Genomic DNA, 20,853 nt, shown 5'->3' on the forward strand with positions numbered 1-20,853 from the left:
TTACTGTTGCTAATCAAGTGTTAGTTCAAAACATTTCAAATTCAAAAAATGAATTAGTGACAAACACCCAAAGTTTTCAAAAGTCAAAACAAAAATGTTCGGTGGGTGCCAAATATTGCACTGGTAATTATTGTGGAGAAAACATTTTTTTAGAAAGTGCCTAAGTATTTTAAAGTAAAATAAAACAGAAAAGAAAAAATAAAGAAAAGAAAATACAAAAGCAGAAGACGAAAGAGAAAAAAAGAGAAAAGGACCCCCTAGACCAGACGGCCCAGCTCGCAGCCAGGCCGGCCCACCTGGCCCATCCGGCCGGCCCAGCCGCCTCCCTCGGTCGCTGCCTCCCCTTCCCTGTTCCCCCGACCAGGGTCGGAACAGGGGCGCGTCCCCGCCGGCCCCCCCTCGCCGGCGTCGAGGATAAGGCCGCCACGCCCCCCGCCTCCTCGATCCCGCCTCCCACTCGCCCCCGCTCTCCCTCTCGGCCTCTGCGCCTCCCCTCCTCAGATGCACCTCCCTCTCCCCTTCGTTCCCCACCGTGTCCGAACGCCGCCATGGACCCGCCGCCGTGAAACGCGCAGCCACAGCCATCGCCTCGCCTCGCCAGCGTGTCCGTCGTCTCCGCCATCGTCTTCCTCGTCGACCGGTGGCCGCAGCTGGAGCTCGGAGGCGCTGCTGCAACACCCCCTTCTTCCACATCTTCGGTCGCCGCCGTTCTTCACCAACTCCGGCGACGCCCCCTGCTGCTACTAAACCACCACGGGCCATCTTGCGTGCCGCACGGTGAGCTCCCCCGCCTCCTGCTCCTCCTCGTTAAGCCCCTCGCGCACCGTAGCTACCTCGTCGCCGTTGCCGAGAGCCCTTCGCCGCGGATCGCCTCGCCGCCGTGGCCATGCTCTCCGTCGTGCTCGCCTGAGCACGGCATCGTGTTCCTGGCGCGTCCAGGGACCGAACGCACCCGCACACGTGCTTCCATATGGCCCCTATGCCCTAGCTTGTTGAGCGCCCGAACGCGCTGCCGCCTGCGCTCGTCGCCGGCGTGCCTCCGGTGACCAAATGGTCACGGGCCAGCGCCCGTTGCATTCGCCACCTGACGCATGTCTCGCCTAGCCTCTCAGTTCGCTCGCTAGCGTGCTGCGTCGCCGTTTCCTCTCGCGTCCGCCGATGAGCTCGCTGCGCTCGATTCCGGTCACCCTGCCGCCACAACCACCACCGTTGGACGCAGCGCAGCCGTAGCTTTCGAACGCGCCCAAAAACTCCACGAACGGTGCCCTGTAGGTGTTTTCCGGCCACCTCCCGAGCCGCGCCACCGCGTTTTGCCTCGCCGGCGTCGTTCCGACGCTGTCCGCCGATGTGGCTAGGTGGGCCCCACCCCTGGGTCACTGCCAGTGGGCCATGGGGGCCCCATTGACTGGGTTGACCAGTCAACGTGCTGACTGGGTAGCCCCGTGGCACTGACATGCGGGGCCCACGCCATAAACGAATAAAATTGAATAGATAAATTGTTAATTAATTAAATTAGTTAATTAAAATCTTAATCTCTCACTGACTATTGGGCCCCACCCTCTAATTAACCCATTTAGTTAGTCTAAACCCTCCTGTTAGTGCCCCTGACAATGACATGTGGGTCCCAATGGACCCACTTGTCTGATTTGACTAGTCAACCGACCAGTTGACCTGCTGAAATCACTCTGATGTCATGCCTGCGTCATCATGCACTGTTCTGGATAATGTTGTATTTAAATAAATAATTAAAATCAGAAAATGATTAAAACCTTAGAAAATCATGTAAAATAATCCGTAACTCGGATGAAAATACTTTCTACATGAAAGTTGTTCGGAACGACGAGACGAATCTGGATACGTAGCTCGTTCATCTGCCACACATCCCTAACCTATCGAACTCGCAACTTTCCCCCTCCGGTTCATCTGTCCGAAAATGCGAAACACCGGGAATACTTTCCAGATGTTTCCCCCCTTTGTCGATATCACCTACTACCGCGTTACGGCACACCTAGCATCACGCTTTGTCATGTCATGCATCGTCATGCATTTGTTTGCATTGTATTTATTGTTTCTTCCCCCTCTTCTCTCGCTAGACGCCGAGACCGACGCCGCTGCTACCCCGCACGACTATGGTGTTGACGACCCCTCCTTCTTGCCAGAGCAATCAGGCAAGCCCCCCATTGATCACCAGATATCGCCTATTCTTCTCTATACTGCTTGCATTAGAGTAGTATAGCATGTTACTGCTTTCCGTTAATCCTATCCTGATGCATAGCCTGTCCTTGCTACTACTGTTGTTACCTTTACCTGCAATCCTACATGCTTAGTATAGGATGCTAGTTTTCCATCAGTGGCCCTACATTCTTGTCCGTCTGCTGTGCTATACTATCAGGCCGTGATCACTTGGACGGTGATCACGGGTATATACTTATATACTCTATACATGATACCTGTGGTGACTAAAGTCGGGTCGGCTCGTAGGAGTACCCGCGAGTGGATATTGTGGCGGAGCGACAGGGCAGGTTGAGACCACCTAGGCGAGAGGTGGGCCTGGCCCTGGACGGCGTCCGCGGTTACTTCAAAATAACACGCTTAACGAGTTCTTGGTATTTGATCTGAGTCTGGCCATTTGGTCTATACGCACTAACCAACTACGCGGGAACAGTTATGGGCACTCGACGTCGTGGTATCAGCCGAAGCCTTCGTGACGTCAGCGACCGAGCGCCGCGCGCCGCATTGGACCGTAACCTCGCACTTGTATTAAGGGGGCTAGGTCTGCTTCCGGCCGCGTACGCAACGTGCAGGTGTGTAATGGGCGATGGGCCCAGACCCCTGCGCGCATAGGATTTAGACCGGCGTGCTGACCTCTCTGTTGTGCCTAGGTGGGGCTGCGACGTGTTGATCTTTCGCGGCCGGGCATGACCCAGAAAAGTGTGTCCGGCCAAATGGGATCGAGCGTGTTGGGTTATGTGGTGCACCCCTGCAGGGAAGTTTATCTATTCGAATAGCCGTGTCCCTCGGTAAAAGGACGATCCGGAGTTGTACCTTGACCTTATGACAACTAGAACTGGATACTTAATAAAACACACCCTTCCAAGTGCCAGATACAGCCCGGTGATCGCTCTCTAACAGGGCGACAAGGAGGGGATTGCCGGGTAGGATTATGCTATGCGATGCTACTTGGAGGACTTCAATCTACTCTCGTCTACATGCTGCAAGATGGAGGCTGCCAGAAGCGTAGTCTTCGACAGGATTAGCTATCCCCCTCTTATTCTGGCTTTCTGTAGTTCAGTCCACTGATATGGCCCTTTACACATATACCCATGCATATGTAGTGTAGCTCCTTGCTTGCGAGTACTTTGGATGAGTACTCACGGTTGCTTTTCTCCCTCTTTTCCCCCTTTCCTTTCTACCTGGTTGTCGCAACCAGATGCTGGAGTCTAGGAGCCAGACGCCACCGTCGACGACGACTCCTACTACACCGGAGGTGCCTACTACTACGTGCAGCCCGCTGACGACGACCAGGAGTAGTTAGGAGGATCCCAGGCAGGAGGCCTGCGCCTCTTTCGATCTGTATCCCAGTTTGTGCTAGCCTTCTTAAGGCAAACTTGTTTAACTTATGTCTGTACTCAGATATTGTTGCTTCCGCTGACTCGTCTATGATCGAGCACTTGTATTCGAGCCCTCGAGGCCCCTGGCTTGTATTATGATGCTTGAATGACTTATTTATGTTTTAGAGTTGTGTTGTGATATCTTCCCGTGAGTCCCTGATCTTGATCGTACACGTTTGCGTGCATGATTAGTGTACGATTGAATCGAGGGCGTCACACCATCCAAGATTCGCGGAAGCCCAAGATGGTATCCATACTTCAAGGTGAGCATTGACAATATACACTTTTCATGGCTTGATATGCTTGTATTGTTCAAGTTGAGCACTAACACGGGCTTGTGATGCAATTTCAGGATTGCATTGGGGCAATAGATGGTACTCATGTCACTGTCAGAGTTCCTAGGTCACAGTCTGCAGCGTACAGGGGGAGGAAGCACTACACAAGCCAGAATGTGCTTGCTGCTATTGACTTTGATCTGAAGTTCACATATGTGATGGTTGGCTGGGAGGGGTTGATACGTCTCCAACGTATCTATAATTTTTTATTGTTCCATGCTATTATATTATCTGTTTTGGATGTTTTATGTGCATTAATATGCTATTTTAATTATTTTTGGGACTAACCTATTAACCTAGTGCCCAGTGCGAGTTCCTGTTTTTCCCCTGTTTTTTGAGTTTCGCAGAAAAGGAATACCAAATGGAGTCCAAACGGAATAAAACCTTCGTGATGATTTTTCTTGGACCAGAAGACACCCAGAAGACTTGGAGATGAAGTCAGCAGAGCCACAAGGCGGCCACAAGGACGGAGGGCGCCCCCCCACCCTTATGGGCCCCTCATGCACTCCCTGACCTAATTTCTTTGCCTATATATTCCCATATATCCCCAAACCAATAGAGGCATCCACGAAAACACTTTTCCACCGCCACAACCTTCTGTACCCGTGAGATCCCATTTAAGGACCTTTTCCGGCGCCCTGACGAAGGAGGATTCGATCACGCAGGGCTTCTACATCAACTCTATTGCCCTTCAGATGAAGCGTGAGTAGTTTACCACAGACTTACGGGTCCATAGCCTTCAGTGACCGTACGATGTCCATCCAACGGTCGTAGTGCTTCTTCAACCTCTGGTCTTCTTGCTCTAGCCGCCCAAACCAGCGCCGGTCGTGCCGCCTGCACCTGCCTCCCGTGGCCGGCTCTGCTACCGCGTAGGCCTGACAGCCCCCCACCCTACTCCAACCTCTGGCCAGGCCATCCCTCTACTCACCCACAAACCCTGTTATTCTGCGGCGATGGAAGCCTCACACTGCAGTTGAACTAGTCAACCCTCGTACTCCTCTCCGCGTGGGAATCCACTGCCACGTCTTCCCCGGCTCCGCGTCGTCCCCTTCCTAGGCCTCGTCGTCGTCCATCGCCTTAGTGCTCTCGGCGCGGCATGGTCAATGTGGTCAAGGAACGACTTCCATCGGATGAGTACTGTACGTGGGGAGGCTGACAGTTGGGTCCATGGCCGCAGCAAGGAAGTGTCTCCTTATTACGCGCAGAATAATGATTCCTCCACCTGACAGCAGGGACCCACCGGACGGGCCACCGTATTTCATGAAAAAAACATTTTCCCCCAACAGCTGGACCCACCAGCTACATCTTCGCATGCAAGGAAGTGCGTCCATATTACGGGCAAAAAATATGATTCTCCCCCTGACAGCTAGGACCCACCAGCCATATCTTCGCACGCAAGGAAGTGCCTCCTTACCTCCCATACAGCTGGGACCCACCTGGTCAAACCATACGTAGGGTTGTCTGTCTGGTCGCGAACGTGTATGTACATACTAGTCGATTGGTCTGTACATAGGGTTGTCTGTCTGGTCGCGAACGTGTACGTACATACTAGTCGATCGGTTTGTCTGCAGGCTGCATCGATGAACTGTGGCCGAGTAAGGAAGGACACGTGTCATAGTAGAGGCGCGGACGTAGCATGTCACGCAGTCCCGTCTATATCGTGTACACGTACGTACAGCCAGGGTGCAAGAAAGTAAATACGGCCACGTACGTACATACGGGTGGGGTCTCGAACGCCTACTCGCGCATACGTACGACCATGGCTCATGTACATGGAGAGGCAGCGGAGGGCAGCAACGGCGTCCTATTCATCGGCAGCCAACCGGCTGGGTCGGAACGGAGAAACTGCGTCGTGTTCATCGGGAGGCAATAGAACGCCTCTTGTTCATCGGGAGCCAACCGGTTTGGACGGAACAGCCGTAATGAGGCTTGCGTACCGCAGAACGGAGGAAACGGCCTTTTGTTCGACCGCCTACGGTCGAAATGGGTTCATGTTCATCAGGAGGGGTCTGCAGTACGGCAAAACGGAGGAAACAGACTTCTCTTCAACCTCCTACGGTCGAAAAGGGGTCCTGTTCATCGGGAGGGGTGTGGCGTACCGCAAAACGGGACTCCACGGGCTACTGTTCATCCACCGTCGACCTCCTCCAGCCTGCACCTGCTACTATTCATCCATGGCATCTCCCTCCTTCCTCCACGGGCTTCTGTTCATCCAGCCTCCACCGGTTATTGTTCAACCATCCCTTCACGGGGTCATGTTCATCCAGCCTCCACCACCTACTGTTGAACCAGCCCACCACACGGGGTCCTGTTGAACCAGCCCTCCACGGGGTCCTGTTCGTCCACCCCAACTGGCTCGGGTGTGTGGCGGCCTCCTCTCGATCGGGGACCTGTTCATCCAGCGGCAACGGCCTCTACTACCACGGGGTCCTGTTCATCCAACCCCCACCGGGAACTGTTCATCCAACCCCCAACAACGCTCACTGTTTATCAAGAGGCAGCAGGTTCGATCGGCTTCAGTTAGCAGCAGTAGCGAAGGAATCGCTCGATCGGGTTCAGTTAACAGCTAGGGATCGATCGATCGCTCGGGTTTAGTAACGCGTAGCCAGTGCAATCGCTCGGGTTCAGTAAGCGAACGCCTCGCTCGGGTTCAGTTAGAGCCCAACGCCTCGCACAGACACGCGTAGTGTACGAGAGAAACGTGCAAACCTTCATGCATCGCTCGGCCTCGACCATCGACTGTAACCGGGAAGTCCCCGGAATTTTCCTCTCCCTCGCTTCTACCACGGTTTTTCCCGTCATGAACGGCCCAAAGAATGTCATGCATCTGCGTCTCCGGCCCGCCCAGGACGAGAAGTCCATTTTTTGTCATAGAAGTAGGAGCCCACCACATCTATGATGATACCAGGTTTTGTCACAATTATTGTCATAGAAGTGTCATAAGCATGACGGAATTTTTTTTCATTCGGCCCAAAATGTCACGGATGTGTCTTTTTTTGTAGTGTTTGATTGTTGATTGCAATAAGGTGATGATGTGTCTTGATTCCTTAGAGGAACAGAGACCTTTAATTCTGCCGGAGTCCAACTTTAGAAGAATTGTGAGATTGCAGCTGGAAGAGATACTTAGGTTGCAATTCTTTTATTGGAAGCAAAGATGCACCATTAGATCTATTAAGGCGGGGGAGGAAAATACCAAATTCTTTCATGCAATGGCAACTGAACGTTTCAGGTCTAATACTGTTTCTAGTGTTATTTCTGATGATGGTGATGTGATATCAGACCATTCAACTATGGCAGCTATGTTTTTGAAGGATTTTATGGGATGTTCTAATGATATCCAGATGGGTTTTGACCTAGGGGCATTAATCAAAAAGGTTGATGGTCAAGATGATTTAACAAAGCCTTTATGTGAGGAGGAAATCAACTTGGTCATCAAACAGATGCCACCAGCCAGAGCTCCAGGGCCAGATGGTGTTACTGGTCTCTTTTTGAAGAAATGTTGGGATATAATTAAAGATGATCTCATGTTGCTGGTCAAGGAGTTCTCTGAAGGGAAGATGGACCTTGAGTGCATTAACAATTCACTCATAACCCTAATCCCCAAGAAAATTAGTCTTAAAACTATAAATGACTATAGGCCAATTTCCCTCATCAACACCTGCTTGAAATTTCTAACTAAGCTCTTGGCCATTCGTTTACAGAAAGTTATTTTGTCTTGCATCCATAACAATCAGTATGGGTTTATAAAGTCTAGAACCATTCAAGATTGTTTGGGCTGGTGTTTTGAATATATCCACCAATGCCAAGCTTCTAAGAGACCAATTGTGTTGCTGAAGTTGGATTTCACAAAGGCCTTTGACACTATTGAACATGATGCTATCATTAGAATTCTGGGATATAAAGGTTTTAATGAGAAGTGGATTTCTTGGGTCCACAATATCTTATCCTCTGGATCATCCTCTGTGTTACTAAATGGAGTGCCTGGGCATCACTTCAAGTGTAAGAGAGGTGTCAGACAGGGTGATCCAATGTCTCCCCTATTATTTGTGTTAGCTGCTGATCTACTCCAGTCTGTGGTCAATGACATGTGTGCTAAGGGGATCTTAACACTCCTAATACCCACACATTTCCAGGATTACCCTATAGTTCAGTATGCAGATGACACCTTGATTGTTCCGCCTGCTTTGGACCACCAGCTTCTTGCTCTGAAAGACATGTTGGATGTTTATGCTGCCTCCACTGGTTTGTCTGTCAACTTTACACAATCCTTGATGATACCTATGAATGTCTCAAATGAGGAAGTCATCAGACTAGCTAGTGTTTTGAGTTGCAAGTTGGGATCCATGCCCTTTACATACCTAGGTCTGCCTATGGGCACTACAAGGCCCTCTGTCCAAGATCTCATGCCTCTAGTGCACAGAATTGAAAGGAGGCTTTCCGTCACTTCATGCTTTCTCAACCAGAGGCAATGTCTTTGGAGGGGTAATTCTGAAACACCCAGACAGTCTCTTGTTGCTTGGAATTTAGTTTGTCTGCCAAAAAACAAGGGTGGACTTGGTGTTCTTAACTTGAGAGTGCAAAATGAGGCTCTCTCATGAAATTTCTGCATAAGTTCTATAATCACCATGACACACCTTGGGTTAGTCTAATCTGGGATTCATACTACTATGAATCGGTGCCTCATGCAACTACTTTGTGTGGTTCTTTCTGGTGGCGTGATGTCTTTAGGCTCTCTCACAAATACTATGAGCTGGCTAAACCCACCCTTGGAAATGGCAGGTCCATTTTGTTTTGAACTGACAATTGGGTTTGAGTTAAATGATTCCTCCATCAGTCAGAGTTTTCCTCGTTTGTTCTCTTATGTGGTTGATGGCCAGCTTTCTGTTGCTCGGGTCTTGTCACATGATGTTATTGAAGGAATGCATGCATTTACCCTTGTCGACCCAGGACTTTCAGGAATTACACTCTTTGCAGCAAATTCTAGAAGGTTATGAGCTAACTGAGATCAATGATCAATGGATTTGGCCTTTTAACAAAGGGTGCTTTAGATCTAAATCATATTATACAGGTGCATGAGAATGTTCTGGTAGACCCAATATTTCAGTGGATATGGAAATGCTCATGTACACTAAAGATAAAGATGTTTGGCTGGTTGCTGCTGAGAGATGGATTAAACACCAGGGATATGCTTCAACATAGGCATCGGCATGTTGAGGATCACACATGTGTTCTATGTCCACACCTGATTCATGAAGATGTTGGGCACCTATTCTTTTCCCGCAACTTCAGCCAAAGGGTTTGGAATTACTTGCAGATTGCATGGGAGCCACCACCTGGGATGACCACATATCAGATGGCTCTGCATGCTAGGAGGGATTTTGGCAAGCCTTTCTTCACTCAGGTGTTGTTCACTGCTGCTTGGTATATGGATCATCAGGAATGGGAAGGTTTTCATGAATGAAAGGCCCCTGTTCAGACTTTGGTGGCACAACTGAAGGAAATATGCCCTAGAGGCAATAATAAAGTTATTATTTATTTCATTATATCATGATAAATGTTTATTATTCATGCTAGAATTGTATTAACCAGAAACATAATACTTGTGTGAATACATAGACGAACAGAGTGCCACTAGTATGCCTCTACTTGACTAGCTCATTGATCAAAGATGGTTATGTTTCCTAGCCATTGACATGAGTTGTCATTTGATTAACGGGATCACATCATTAGGAGAATGATGTGATTGACTTGACCCATTCCGTTAGCTTAGCACTCGATCGTTTAGTATTCTGCTATTGCTTTCTTCATGACTTATACATGTTCCTATGACTATGAGATTATGCAACTCCCGTTTACCGGAGGAACACTTTGTGTGCTACCAAACATCACAACGTAACTGGGTTATTATAAAGGTGCTCTACAGGTGTCTCCAAAGGTACTTGTTGGGTTGGCGTATTTCGAGATTAGGATTTGTCACTCCGATTGTCGGAGAGGTATCTCTGGGCCCACTCGGTAATGCACATCACTATAAGCCTTGCAAGCATTGCAACTAATGAGTTAGTTGCGGGATGATGTATTACGGAACGAGTAAAGAGACTTGCCGGTAACGAGATTGAACTAGGTATTGAGATACCTACGATCGAATCTCGGGCAAGTAACATACCGATGACAAAGGGAACAACGTATGTTGTTATGCGGTCTGACCGATAAATCTTCGTAGAATATGTAGGAGCCAATATGGGCATCCAGGTCCCGCTATTGGTTATTGACAAGAGAGGTGTCTCGGTCATGTCTACATAGTTCTCGAACCCGTAGGGTCCTCACGCTTAACGTTCGTTGACGGTATAGTACTATGAGTTATGTATGTTGGTGACCGAATGTTGTTCGGAGTTTTGGATGAGATCACGGATATGACGAGGAACTCTGGAATGGTCCGGAAGTAAAGATTGATATGTGGATAGTAGTGTTTGATCTCCGGAAAGGTTCCGGAATCCATCGGAAGGGGTTCCGGATGTTTCCCGAAATGTTTGGGCATGAGAACACTTTATCTGGGCCAAAGGGGAAAGCCCACGAGATTTTTGGAAAGCGCAAAAGGAAGTTTTGCGGAGTCCAGGGGCCAGACGCCAGGGTCCCTGGCGTCTGGGTCCAGACGCCGGGAACCCTGGCGTCTGGCCCTGGAGTCCGAGAAGGACTCTTGCCTTTCGGGTGAAACCGACTTTGTGGAAGCTTTTACTCCAAGTTTCGACCCCAAGGCTCAACATATAAATAGAGGGGTAGGGCTAGCACCCAAGAGACATCAAGAAACACCAAGCCGTGTGCCGGCAACCCCGTCTCCTCTAGTTTATCCTCCGTCATAGTTTTCGTAGTGCTTAGGCAAAGCCCTGCGAAGATTGCTCTTCACCAACACCGTCACCACGCCGTCGTGCTGCCGGAACTCATCTACTACTTTGCCCCTCTTGCTGGATCGAGAAGGCGAGGACGTCACCGAGCCGAACGTGTGCAGAACTCGGAGGTGCCGTGCTTTCGGTACTTGGATCGGTCGGATCGTGAAGACGTACGACTACATCAACCGCGTTGATATAACGCTTCCGCTTACGGTCTACGAGGGTACGTAGACAACACTCTCCCCTCTCGTTGCTATGCATCACCATGATCTTGCGTGTGCATAGGAAATTTTTGAAATTACTACGTTCCCCAACAACAACTTTATCCATGATATGACCCTGTTAACCCATAGGATCAAATGTAAAGTTAGGGATAGTTATGTGGACTGGCTATCTAATTTACCCTAGTTAGTTTCTTAGACTAGACTAACTTTCTTCTATGTAAGTATTTTCTCTCTTTCTTTAGCTTGTAAAGGACTTTGTTATCTTTTCTTTTAATAAAGAGAACCGTGAGGCTTTTTGGCTCGCAGTACATAGTCAAAAAAGGAAATAAGAGAAAGATTTATATTTCTTATTCAATGAGGCCAGATTATAAAGGCGCAGTCATACAGATAAACACAAGGACCATGATATTCATATATCAAATACAACTCTTGTTTCATGGATACATTAATACATTTTAGTACCTAACAACACAATAGTGATGGCAACTCGGGTAGATATATGGTTAGGACGATGCTTATATTTCATAGGGAAAATCATGTGTTTGATAAGAAATGCTTCTGAGCAAGCCCGGTCATCAAAGAAAATTAGTATATCATTATGTCACCAAGTATGTACTTTGATCATTTGATTTTTATCATGACATTGATGCAAAATCCCTTTGTCCACTTAACGAGGGTGCCTGACCATATTGAGGTTTGGTGTACTGGGAAAGAGAATGTAAAATCCAGTTCCCAATGCCTGCCCCCAGGCAAGTGGAAGTCGTCGCCTTCAGTCTCAATAAATCTTTCCAACTCAGATGCAATGAAATCAAATATTGCGCATTTGTGCTTTTGAAAGTAAGCAAACCATGTAAAAATAAACAAGAAAAATCTAATAGAAGGGACTTAGGATAGAAATTGAATGCACTTATGGTCGAAGTCACAACCACCAGATGTGGTGGAATGGGAACCTCTTCATATTTCCGGACAACACGTTTCTCTTTTCCTCCAAGCTGAACCCGAACACTCAAACAGAGTGCACTAAAAAAAGGTATAGTCATAAATTTCACAAATTGATAGCAACTAAACGATTAGGATCATAGAACTGGAGCTAATGAAAATCGAGATCTTTATGTCTTACTACCTTCTCCGATAACATTGTGAATCTCATCATTGAAGAGAACATGCTCATTAGAATATGTGACTTTTTAAGTACAAATTTCAGCTTATCCTCATCAGCAAATCAAAGCATTACCTACTCAAAACAGAAGTAAACATCACTAATAAGATCCTCCTGGCATAACCTTGAGGCTGTGTTCGCTTCACGGGATTTTGATACTTTTCCAAAGGAATGTCCATTCCACAGTTTTATTTCCCTTGGCAGCGTTCGGATCAAAGGAAACATCTACAGTATCCCTATGAAAAGGTTCTCTCACAGTGGTCATTCCAAAGGATTGTGTAAGTCGAGCGGGCTGGACAGAGCCTCCAGCATGGCGTTCTCGATGTCTCCTCCGACGATGCTACATCTCCTCAGATGTCTCCTCCGACGATGCTGCCCACTGCTCTGCTCCCCAACATCATGCCCTGCGTCACACAGCCCACGACTGCTACGATCGAGCTCCAGGCCATGGTGGCGGTCACGGAGAGAGTAAACCACATGAAGATTCAGGCGGATTCTGAGGCGCTGCAGCTCTTCAGCAACATTCAGCCCCCAGTGCTCACCACCCCGAAGCTGAAGCGCACGTCGGCTCCTCCCAAGTCCAGGGCCGTTTCTGTTCCATCCAGGCGCAGTGCAAGACAAGCAGCGGCCAGCTCCACTGTCCCGGTGTCTCAGAGAGCGGCGCTTCGTCTTGTCAAGGAGCTCGGCGAGCTTGGTCCAGGCGACAAGATGACCCCGGAGATCGTGGCAAGGCTGATCAAGCGCTTCAACGAGCCGCTGACGGATGCAGACATTCAGACCATTGCAAAGCTGACAAACCTCGACGTCAACGCTCTGAAGATCGCAGCGGCAGCTCACGGCCCTGATGGTGCAGCCAAGGCGGCTGAGTAGTTTCCTCCATGTTTAGTTTCCATGTAGTCTCCGTCGACGGCTGGTTTCACGCCAGTTCAGAGTTAGGTTTTTATTCCATGTTTAGTTCCAAGGTAGGATGCTTAGTTAGACGACGACGGGGTTTTGGGCCTGTTGGTGGCCGTCGTCGCCCCCTGGCAAGTGTGGTGGTGTACTGTTCACAATTTGTTTCCTGCAATAGTAATGTTAGTCGTCGGAGCAAATCTTTGTGTCCCCATGATTAGTAACAATTGCAGCATCATGTCGTGGAACGTTAGGGGCATCAACGCTCCAGCTAAGCGCTCAGCAATCTGTGAGGTGGCCACAACGCTCAAGACAGCAATCCTGACGCTGTAAGAGACGAAGGTGGAAGTGTGGACGACGGGTATAGCAAAGGAAATCGGCGGCCCAATGCTGCAAGGCTGTGCAGTGCTATCTGCTATGGGCACAAGAGGGGGAGCTGCCATTTTTTGGAACAAAGAGATTGTTGAGGTCGAATCACACTCCATTGGACGGTTTACAATCACAGCCAAAGTGAAGGAATTGGGAACGAACATTCAGTTCTGGTTAACCACTGTCTATGGTCCAAATGACGACGGGATCAGAGAAGATTTTCTGCAGGAAATGTCAAGTTGTGTGCCTCCATTAGGGCAAGCCTGGCCGATAACCGGAGATTTCAACATGATATATGAAGCAAGAGACAAGAACAATCAGCATCTGAATAGAAGATTGATGGGCAGATTCAGAAGAGCACTTGATTTTGCAGGGCTTGGAGAGATCAAGTGCAAAAACCGGCGTTTCACCTGGAGTAACCAAAGAGAAAATCCACTCTGTGCAGCATAGATAAATTCTTCTGCAACCCAGACTGGGAAATTCTGCATGATGGCTACATGCTGCACGCCGCATCAACTTCCTTCTCTGATCATTGCCCCCTAATCCTGTCCCGTGCAGATTGTCAGCCACGAAAGGCCAGATTCAGATTTGAAAATTTCTGGCCTCAACACCCACACTACTCTGAAACTGTCCAGCACGCCTGGGAGAGGCCTGTCAACCATGATTGCCCTTTTCTCAGGATCAAGATTAAGGTGCAGAGAGTAGCAAAGGATCTTAAAATCTGGAGCATATCACTTTTCAGCAAAACAAAATTGCAGTTCCACATAGCAAACGAGGTCATTTTGCAGCTTGACATTGCTCAGGAAAAAAGAGCTCTAACGGCGGAAGAGTTCAATCTCAGAAAGCTTCTGAAGATCAAAGTGTTGGGGCTTGCCGCGATTGAGAGGGCCAGAAAAAGGCAAGCTTCCAGGGTGACATGGCTTCGGGCAGGGGACGCTAGCACAAAAAAAATTCATGCTAAATGCAATGCAAGAAGAAGGAAGAACCACATTCACATGCTTAGAACTAGAGAAGGAACAATAGTAACTGAACATGCAGCAAAAACTGAAGAAATACATGAGCACTTCACAGAGGCCCTAGGCACATCAAGACAATGGCATTTCACCTTGAATTGGAATGAACTGCAGCTCCCAAGGATACCAGCTCAAGGTTTGGATAACCCCTTTACGGAAGGTGAGGTTTGGGCTGGGATCGTGGCGTCTCCGGCTGAAAAAGCCCCTGGGCCAGACGGTTTCACCGGCCAATTCTTCAGAGCAAGCTGGAACATCATCAAAGAAGATATTATGGAAGTGTTCAGGAAATTCTATCACCTTGCGAGAGAAAACTTTCATGAGATCAACAAGGCATTCATATCTCTCCTGCCTAAAAAGGAGGCTGCAATTGAAGTGAAGCACTTTAGACCGATCAGTTTGATCAACTCAGTTGTAAAACTCATCACAAAAGTTCTGTCGATGAGACTAGCAGCGATAATTCCAACGATACTCTCTCCGGCGCAATCAGCTTTCCAGAAAGGAAAATGCATCCATGATAGTTTCCTCTACGTCCAAGGATGCGTAAAGGCTCTTCATAGGAACAGAAAACCTGCTCTGCTGTTCAAATTAGATATCGCAAAAGCCTTCGATTCAGTCTCCTGGGAATACATCCTAGAGCTTCTTCAGCACCTCGGTTTCAGTGCTAGATGGAGAGATTGGGTATCACTCCTGCTGTCCACGACATCGTCCTCTTGCTTACTAAATGGTGACAACGGGCCGTCCATCTCCCACCGCCAGGGGCTACGGCAGGGTGACCCTCTGCCCCCCTTGCTGTTTATCTTGGCGATCGACCCTCTCCATCATCTGCTGGCGGCAGCTGCAGCCGAAGGCACCCTGGCGCCTCTCCCAGGTAGAGGAACTAGTATGAGAATTAGTCTATACGCCGACAACGCAGTCATCTTCGCAAACCCTGTGAAAGAAGAAGTATCAAAGCTTCTGAACATCCTACACCTCTTCGGAGAAGCAACTGGCCTGCGATTAAACCAGGAGAAATCTACGGTTGCTCCAATTAGGTGTGACAACCTAAACCTAGATGATATTCTCCAAGATTTTGGTGGAGTGGTGGTAGGCTTCCCAATGACGTATCTAGGGCTACCAATCTGCACGGGTAGAATTAGGATAGTGCATCTCCAATTCATCTTAGATAGGATTAGATCACGGCTAGCAGGCTGGAAGGGAAAGTTAATGAACATGGCCGGAAGAAGAGTGCTGGTACGCAGTGTTCTATCTGCAATGCCAACTTTAGCCATGACTGTTCTTCGTATGCCAAAAAAACTCCTCAAGGAAATAGACAAGACGAGGCGCAAGTTTCTGTGGGCGCAGGAAGAGGAGCTGTCGGGAGGGAAGTGCAAAGTAAACTGGAACACAGTTTGTTCGCCGATCGAGAATGGAGGATTAGGGATTCAAGACCTACATCGCTTCAGCAGAGCTCTTCGTCTGAGATGGCTGTGGCTGTCCTGGGCGCAACCGGACAGACCATGGAGGGATTTCCCCACACCCTGCGATCAGGAAGACAAAAACCTTTTTGCCAGGACTACCAGGGTCGTCATTGGGGACGGGCAAACCGCAAAGTTCTGGACATGCAATTGGCTGGGCGGCGCTCCTCTTTGCAACTCTTTCCCTGCCCTGTACAGAATCTCAAGAAAGAAGACAAGGACGGTAGCGGAGGAACTTAGAAATGACCAGTGGATCAGAGATGTTCGGCATGAAAGCTGGGAAAATATAGTGACCGACGTAGTCTCTCTTGCAAGACTGATCAGAGATCAAGGGCAAGCTCTAGCAGAGCACCTGCAAGACAAGATCAGATGGACAGCGAGCGACAATGGCATCTACTCCACCAGTGCGGCATATAAAACACAATTCACTGGCACCCCTCCCACACACATGAAGAACACAATCTGGAAGGCATGGGCCCCTGCCAAGATCAAAATTTTCTCGTGGCTGCTCCACTTGGATCGGTTATGGTGCAACGATAGGCTACAGCGCGGCGGATGGCCAAACTCCTACTTCTGCCATTTCTGTAGAAGAAATCTAGAAACGTCAGTTCATCTTTTCTGGAATTGCCCTATCTCCAAAGAAGTGTGGGATGCAGTTGCATCTTGGAAAGGTTGCGCCTCCATAGCCCCCCAGCAAAGGGAGCAAACATCCACACCCGCGGCGACCAAGCAAATCATGGCCCGCACAAGAAAAGAGGATAAGAAAGGGGTTCGAACCATGATCATGGCCACAACCTGGGAGCTATGGAACGCAAGGAACAACAGCGTTTTCAGGGCGAAAGAAGCAGAGGCATCGAACATCACCAGGGCGATCAGGGAAAACTTAGAGCAATGGCGGCTCGCCGGAGCCAAGGCACTGTAGCCCCCGTTCTGGGATTTTGGCGCGAGATAAAACCTGAAGCCAAAGAACGGGGGTTGGGGGGAGGGGGGGTAAAACCACCCCCTCATGTCATTTTTCTTCATCTTCTTTTCCGTTTTATCCTTTTGATCGCTTTGATCAAACCCTGTATTCTTTCACCCCTCTGCTAAATCAATGCAAGCCAGCCGAGCTGGATCTTAAAAAAAAGGATTGTGTAAATCTGGTCTGATCTCTCTTTTGGGCGGAGGCCCGAGGCAGCCACTATGCAAGCTGAATAAAAAATTACTTCACATGGAACTGAGAGAAGCTAAACCGACATGCAATGAATAAAATAATATATATGTTGTTGCATTGCTAGTACGAACACCTCACGAAGGTTTCCAATGAACCGAACACCTCTCCTTTTCTCATTCGTCTGTTTTGGGTCACGCAGGATTGCACTGTACAACCAACTCCATTCCTTTACTTTCTTTATATTCCTTAGTTTTTCTGACCTGCATACCGAACGGGGCCTGAAAATATAGCATCGTTGCATCGACAAGTAAACTTACTTATCGGTTTGTCTGCTCGATGATTTGTCGGTGCTTGTAGAACTTCTCATTTGCTATCGTTCCCTTAGTTACAGTTTTATTGACATGACAATAAGGGCCTGTGTAATTCTTGCTCAGTCAAAATCTGTGCAAAACAGTTTATAGAAACTATTATGCAACAGAGAGCTGAACACATATCAATGGAAACTTCACAAAATAAGCAAGGGAGAAATCATAGGAAAGTGCAATAGGTAACTGAATGGAATTGCTCTGGGTGAAAAACAAAGAAGCATTAGTAATACACATGGCACATTCAGCCTATCATTTTGACAAACAAGTGGAGGGCATGCTACCAAAGCATCAGTATCGATGCTACAAAAGAAAAGAACTAATGCATCTAACTAGGATCTCATCAATGCATTGGACAACTGTTATGACCGGCATATTAGGGGCTTAGCCCAGTGGGCTGTAGCCCAAGTTATCTTATCGTTATTAGAGGCTTAGCCCAATTATCTTATCGTTATTAGGGTCGTTTGCTTAGGAGTCAAGTAAACCTCTCTATATAAGGAGAGGAGATGTATCAATCTAATCAAGCAAGAAGCAATTAGTATTTGCTCGGCTTCCCTTAGGGAGTCGGGAGACCTAACCCTAGCTGCCTCTTGCGCCGCCGCCGCCTCTTCCCCACCATGCAAGGACGGAGCCCAGCCGCCGGCCGGCGCGCCCTCGACCTCGTCTTCCTCCATCTTTCCCCTACAATCTCCGCCCTAGAACCGGCAGAACCCTAACTCCTAACACCTTGGTATCAGGTAGCTCAGTTCCGATCATGTCTTCGCTGCCGCCCATCCCGTCGCCTCCGCTGCCGATCGTCACCACCGTGCCGTTGACCTTCTCCACCGCGCCGCTGCCCTCCTCGTCCGCGCCGCTGGTCGCATCCTCCGGCGCTGCCACCACCCAGATGACGACGCCCTCCACCGCACCACCGGCCGCCGTCTACTCCCCGACGGAGATCACCGGGGTCCTCAACGATCTCGTCACCGTCATCCAGGGGATACGGCTATACCTAGCCGGCCCCTACGGGCCGCCGCCGCCCTTGCCGCCGGCCGCCGCGACCGGGCCAGCCGCCCTGCCGTGGTATTCGGCACCCCCGGCGCCGACCGGGCCTCTACACCACCACAGGTCGCCGCCGCCCGCCGCCCGCCGCCGTGCCCCAATGGCCGGCGCCGGCCCTCGCCGCGTCACCCACGCCACCCGGGTCCTCACCGCGTCACCGACACCACCCGGGTCCTCGCCGCCACCTCCCTGGCAGCCCTGTCAGCCGCCGCACCCCGGGGCCACCGCAGCCCTCGCTGCAGCTACAACCAGCCCCTACCACCGCCTTGATCTGGCCACAATGGCCGGCCGCGGCCATCCCTGCAACCGCCGCCTCTGCCATTTCCAGGCATCAGCAGCTGCCGCTGCCGGCGCCTCCGCTGCCCAGCACCGGGCTGACTACAACCGCGCCGGCGGGCGTGCTGATTCAGCAAGTGCGGTTCCTGCCCTCGCCGTCCCAGCTTCCGGCCTGGTTGGCCGGGACGTCACCGCCGCCAGTCTACACCATGGCCGCAGACCAGTCGGCGCCCTCCCTGCCGTACGACGGGCCCTCCAGCTCCACGGGTTTCCACGCTGGCTTCGATGGGCCACCGCTTTCCTGCGGACCACCTGTGCACACCGGACCAACGCCCTCCTCTTCGCTGCTCCGTACCGCCGAGCCGTACACTCACGGCGGTCATGCTCAGACACCGCCGCGCTTCGCCAAGCTCGCCTTCGCCACCTACGACGGCGCCGAGGACCCCCTCAACTGGCTCAACTAGTGCAAGCAGTTCTTCCAGGGGCAACAGGCGCTCGCATCGGACCGCACCTGGCTCGCCTCTTATCACCTCCGCGGCGTCGCACAGACGTGGTACTACGCCCTCGAGCAGGACGAGGGCGGCATGCCCTCATGGGAGTGTTTTCGCGAGTTCTGCATCCTTCGATTCGGACTACCGATACATGGGAACCGGCTGGCGGAGTTGGGCCGCCTTCCCTTCACCTCTACGGTGCAGGACTACACCGACCGCTTTCAGGCCCTGGCGTGCCACGCGTCCGGCGTGACGGCTCACCAGCGGGGCCGAACTCTTCGTCGGCGGTCTGCCAGATCATATCCGCATGGACGTCGAGCTGCAGGGACCCCAGGACCTCCAGACGGCCATGTACTACGCCCGCGCGTTCGAGCGCCGCGCGGTGGCCATCCAGCAGGCATCACCGTCCCGGGTCGCTGGGCCGCCACCCTGTCCGGATGTTCCCGCGCAGGGTCGGCCTGCTCAGGCTTCCGCGGCACCCCTTGCTGTGACCGCGGCGCGCCCGTTCCACCGGCTCACCTCGGCCGAGCTACTCGAGCGTCGCCGCCAAGGGTTGTGCTTCAACTGCGATGAGACCTACATGTCCGGCCACGTCTGCCCCCGACTCTTCTACCTGGAGGCAGCAGACTACATTCAGGAGGACGCTGTCACCGCCGGGCTCGGCGACCTGGCCGCCCCAGCTGTCGCGGAGGTGTTTGACGTTGGTTGATCACCTCGAGGAGTTCAGTAAGCGCTTCCCTGCCTTACAGCTCGAGGACGAGCTATTTGTGCAGGCGGGGAGAAGTGTTATGACCGGCATATTAGGGGCTTAGCCCAGTGGCCTGTGGTCCAAGTTATCTTATCGTTATTAGGGGCTTAGCCCAATTATCTTATCGTTATTAGGGTCGTTTGCTTAGGAGTCAAGTAAACCTCTCTATATAAGGAGAGGAGATGTATCAATCTAAGCAAGCAAGAAGCAATCAGTATTTGCTCGGCTTCCCTTAGGGAGCCGGGAGACCTAACCCTAGCCGCCTCTTGCGCCGCCGCCTCTTCTCCACCATGCAAGGACGTCGCCCAGCCGCCGGCCGCCGCGCCCTCGACCTCGTCTTCCTCCATCTTTCCCCTACAATCTCCGCCCTAGAACCGACAGAACCCTAGCTCCTAACAACAACAGTATAAAAATTTGCCAGATGAGAGATGATGAGAGTTGTGAACCTTTCGAGCATACAACATATCTTGTAATGTAACTCAGCTCCAGTCTGAAGATGTGGCTAATCTTAAATTCCTAATTTACATGTGTGCGATAGCGGAAAACGTCTTTCCTCGAGAGAGGGACATGCTTCACGTTATAAAGAGGGGGCGCAGCCACCCTAGAGCGATCGGTACAAGAGTTGTTTACAGAGATATCTTCTAGGGAGTATACTTGGAGAATGAGATAGAGATAGATACAGTTGAGATATTGAGATAGATGTTTAAACTACCCAACTACCTATTCTATCCTTGGCTCATACGTAATCTCCTCCTAGTACCGGCCGGTGGCATGCAGCGTGACATGATGTTTAACACCCTCCCTTAATCACAACTTCATCAAGTTGAGATTATGCTTGA

This window comes from Aegilops tauschii, chromosome 3 (assembly GCF_002575655.3).
Source record: "Aegilops tauschii subsp. strangulata cultivar AL8/78 chromosome 3, Aet v6.0, whole genome shotgun sequence".
Taxonomy (NCBI): domain Eukaryota; kingdom Viridiplantae; phylum Streptophyta; class Magnoliopsida; order Poales; family Poaceae; genus Aegilops; species Aegilops tauschii.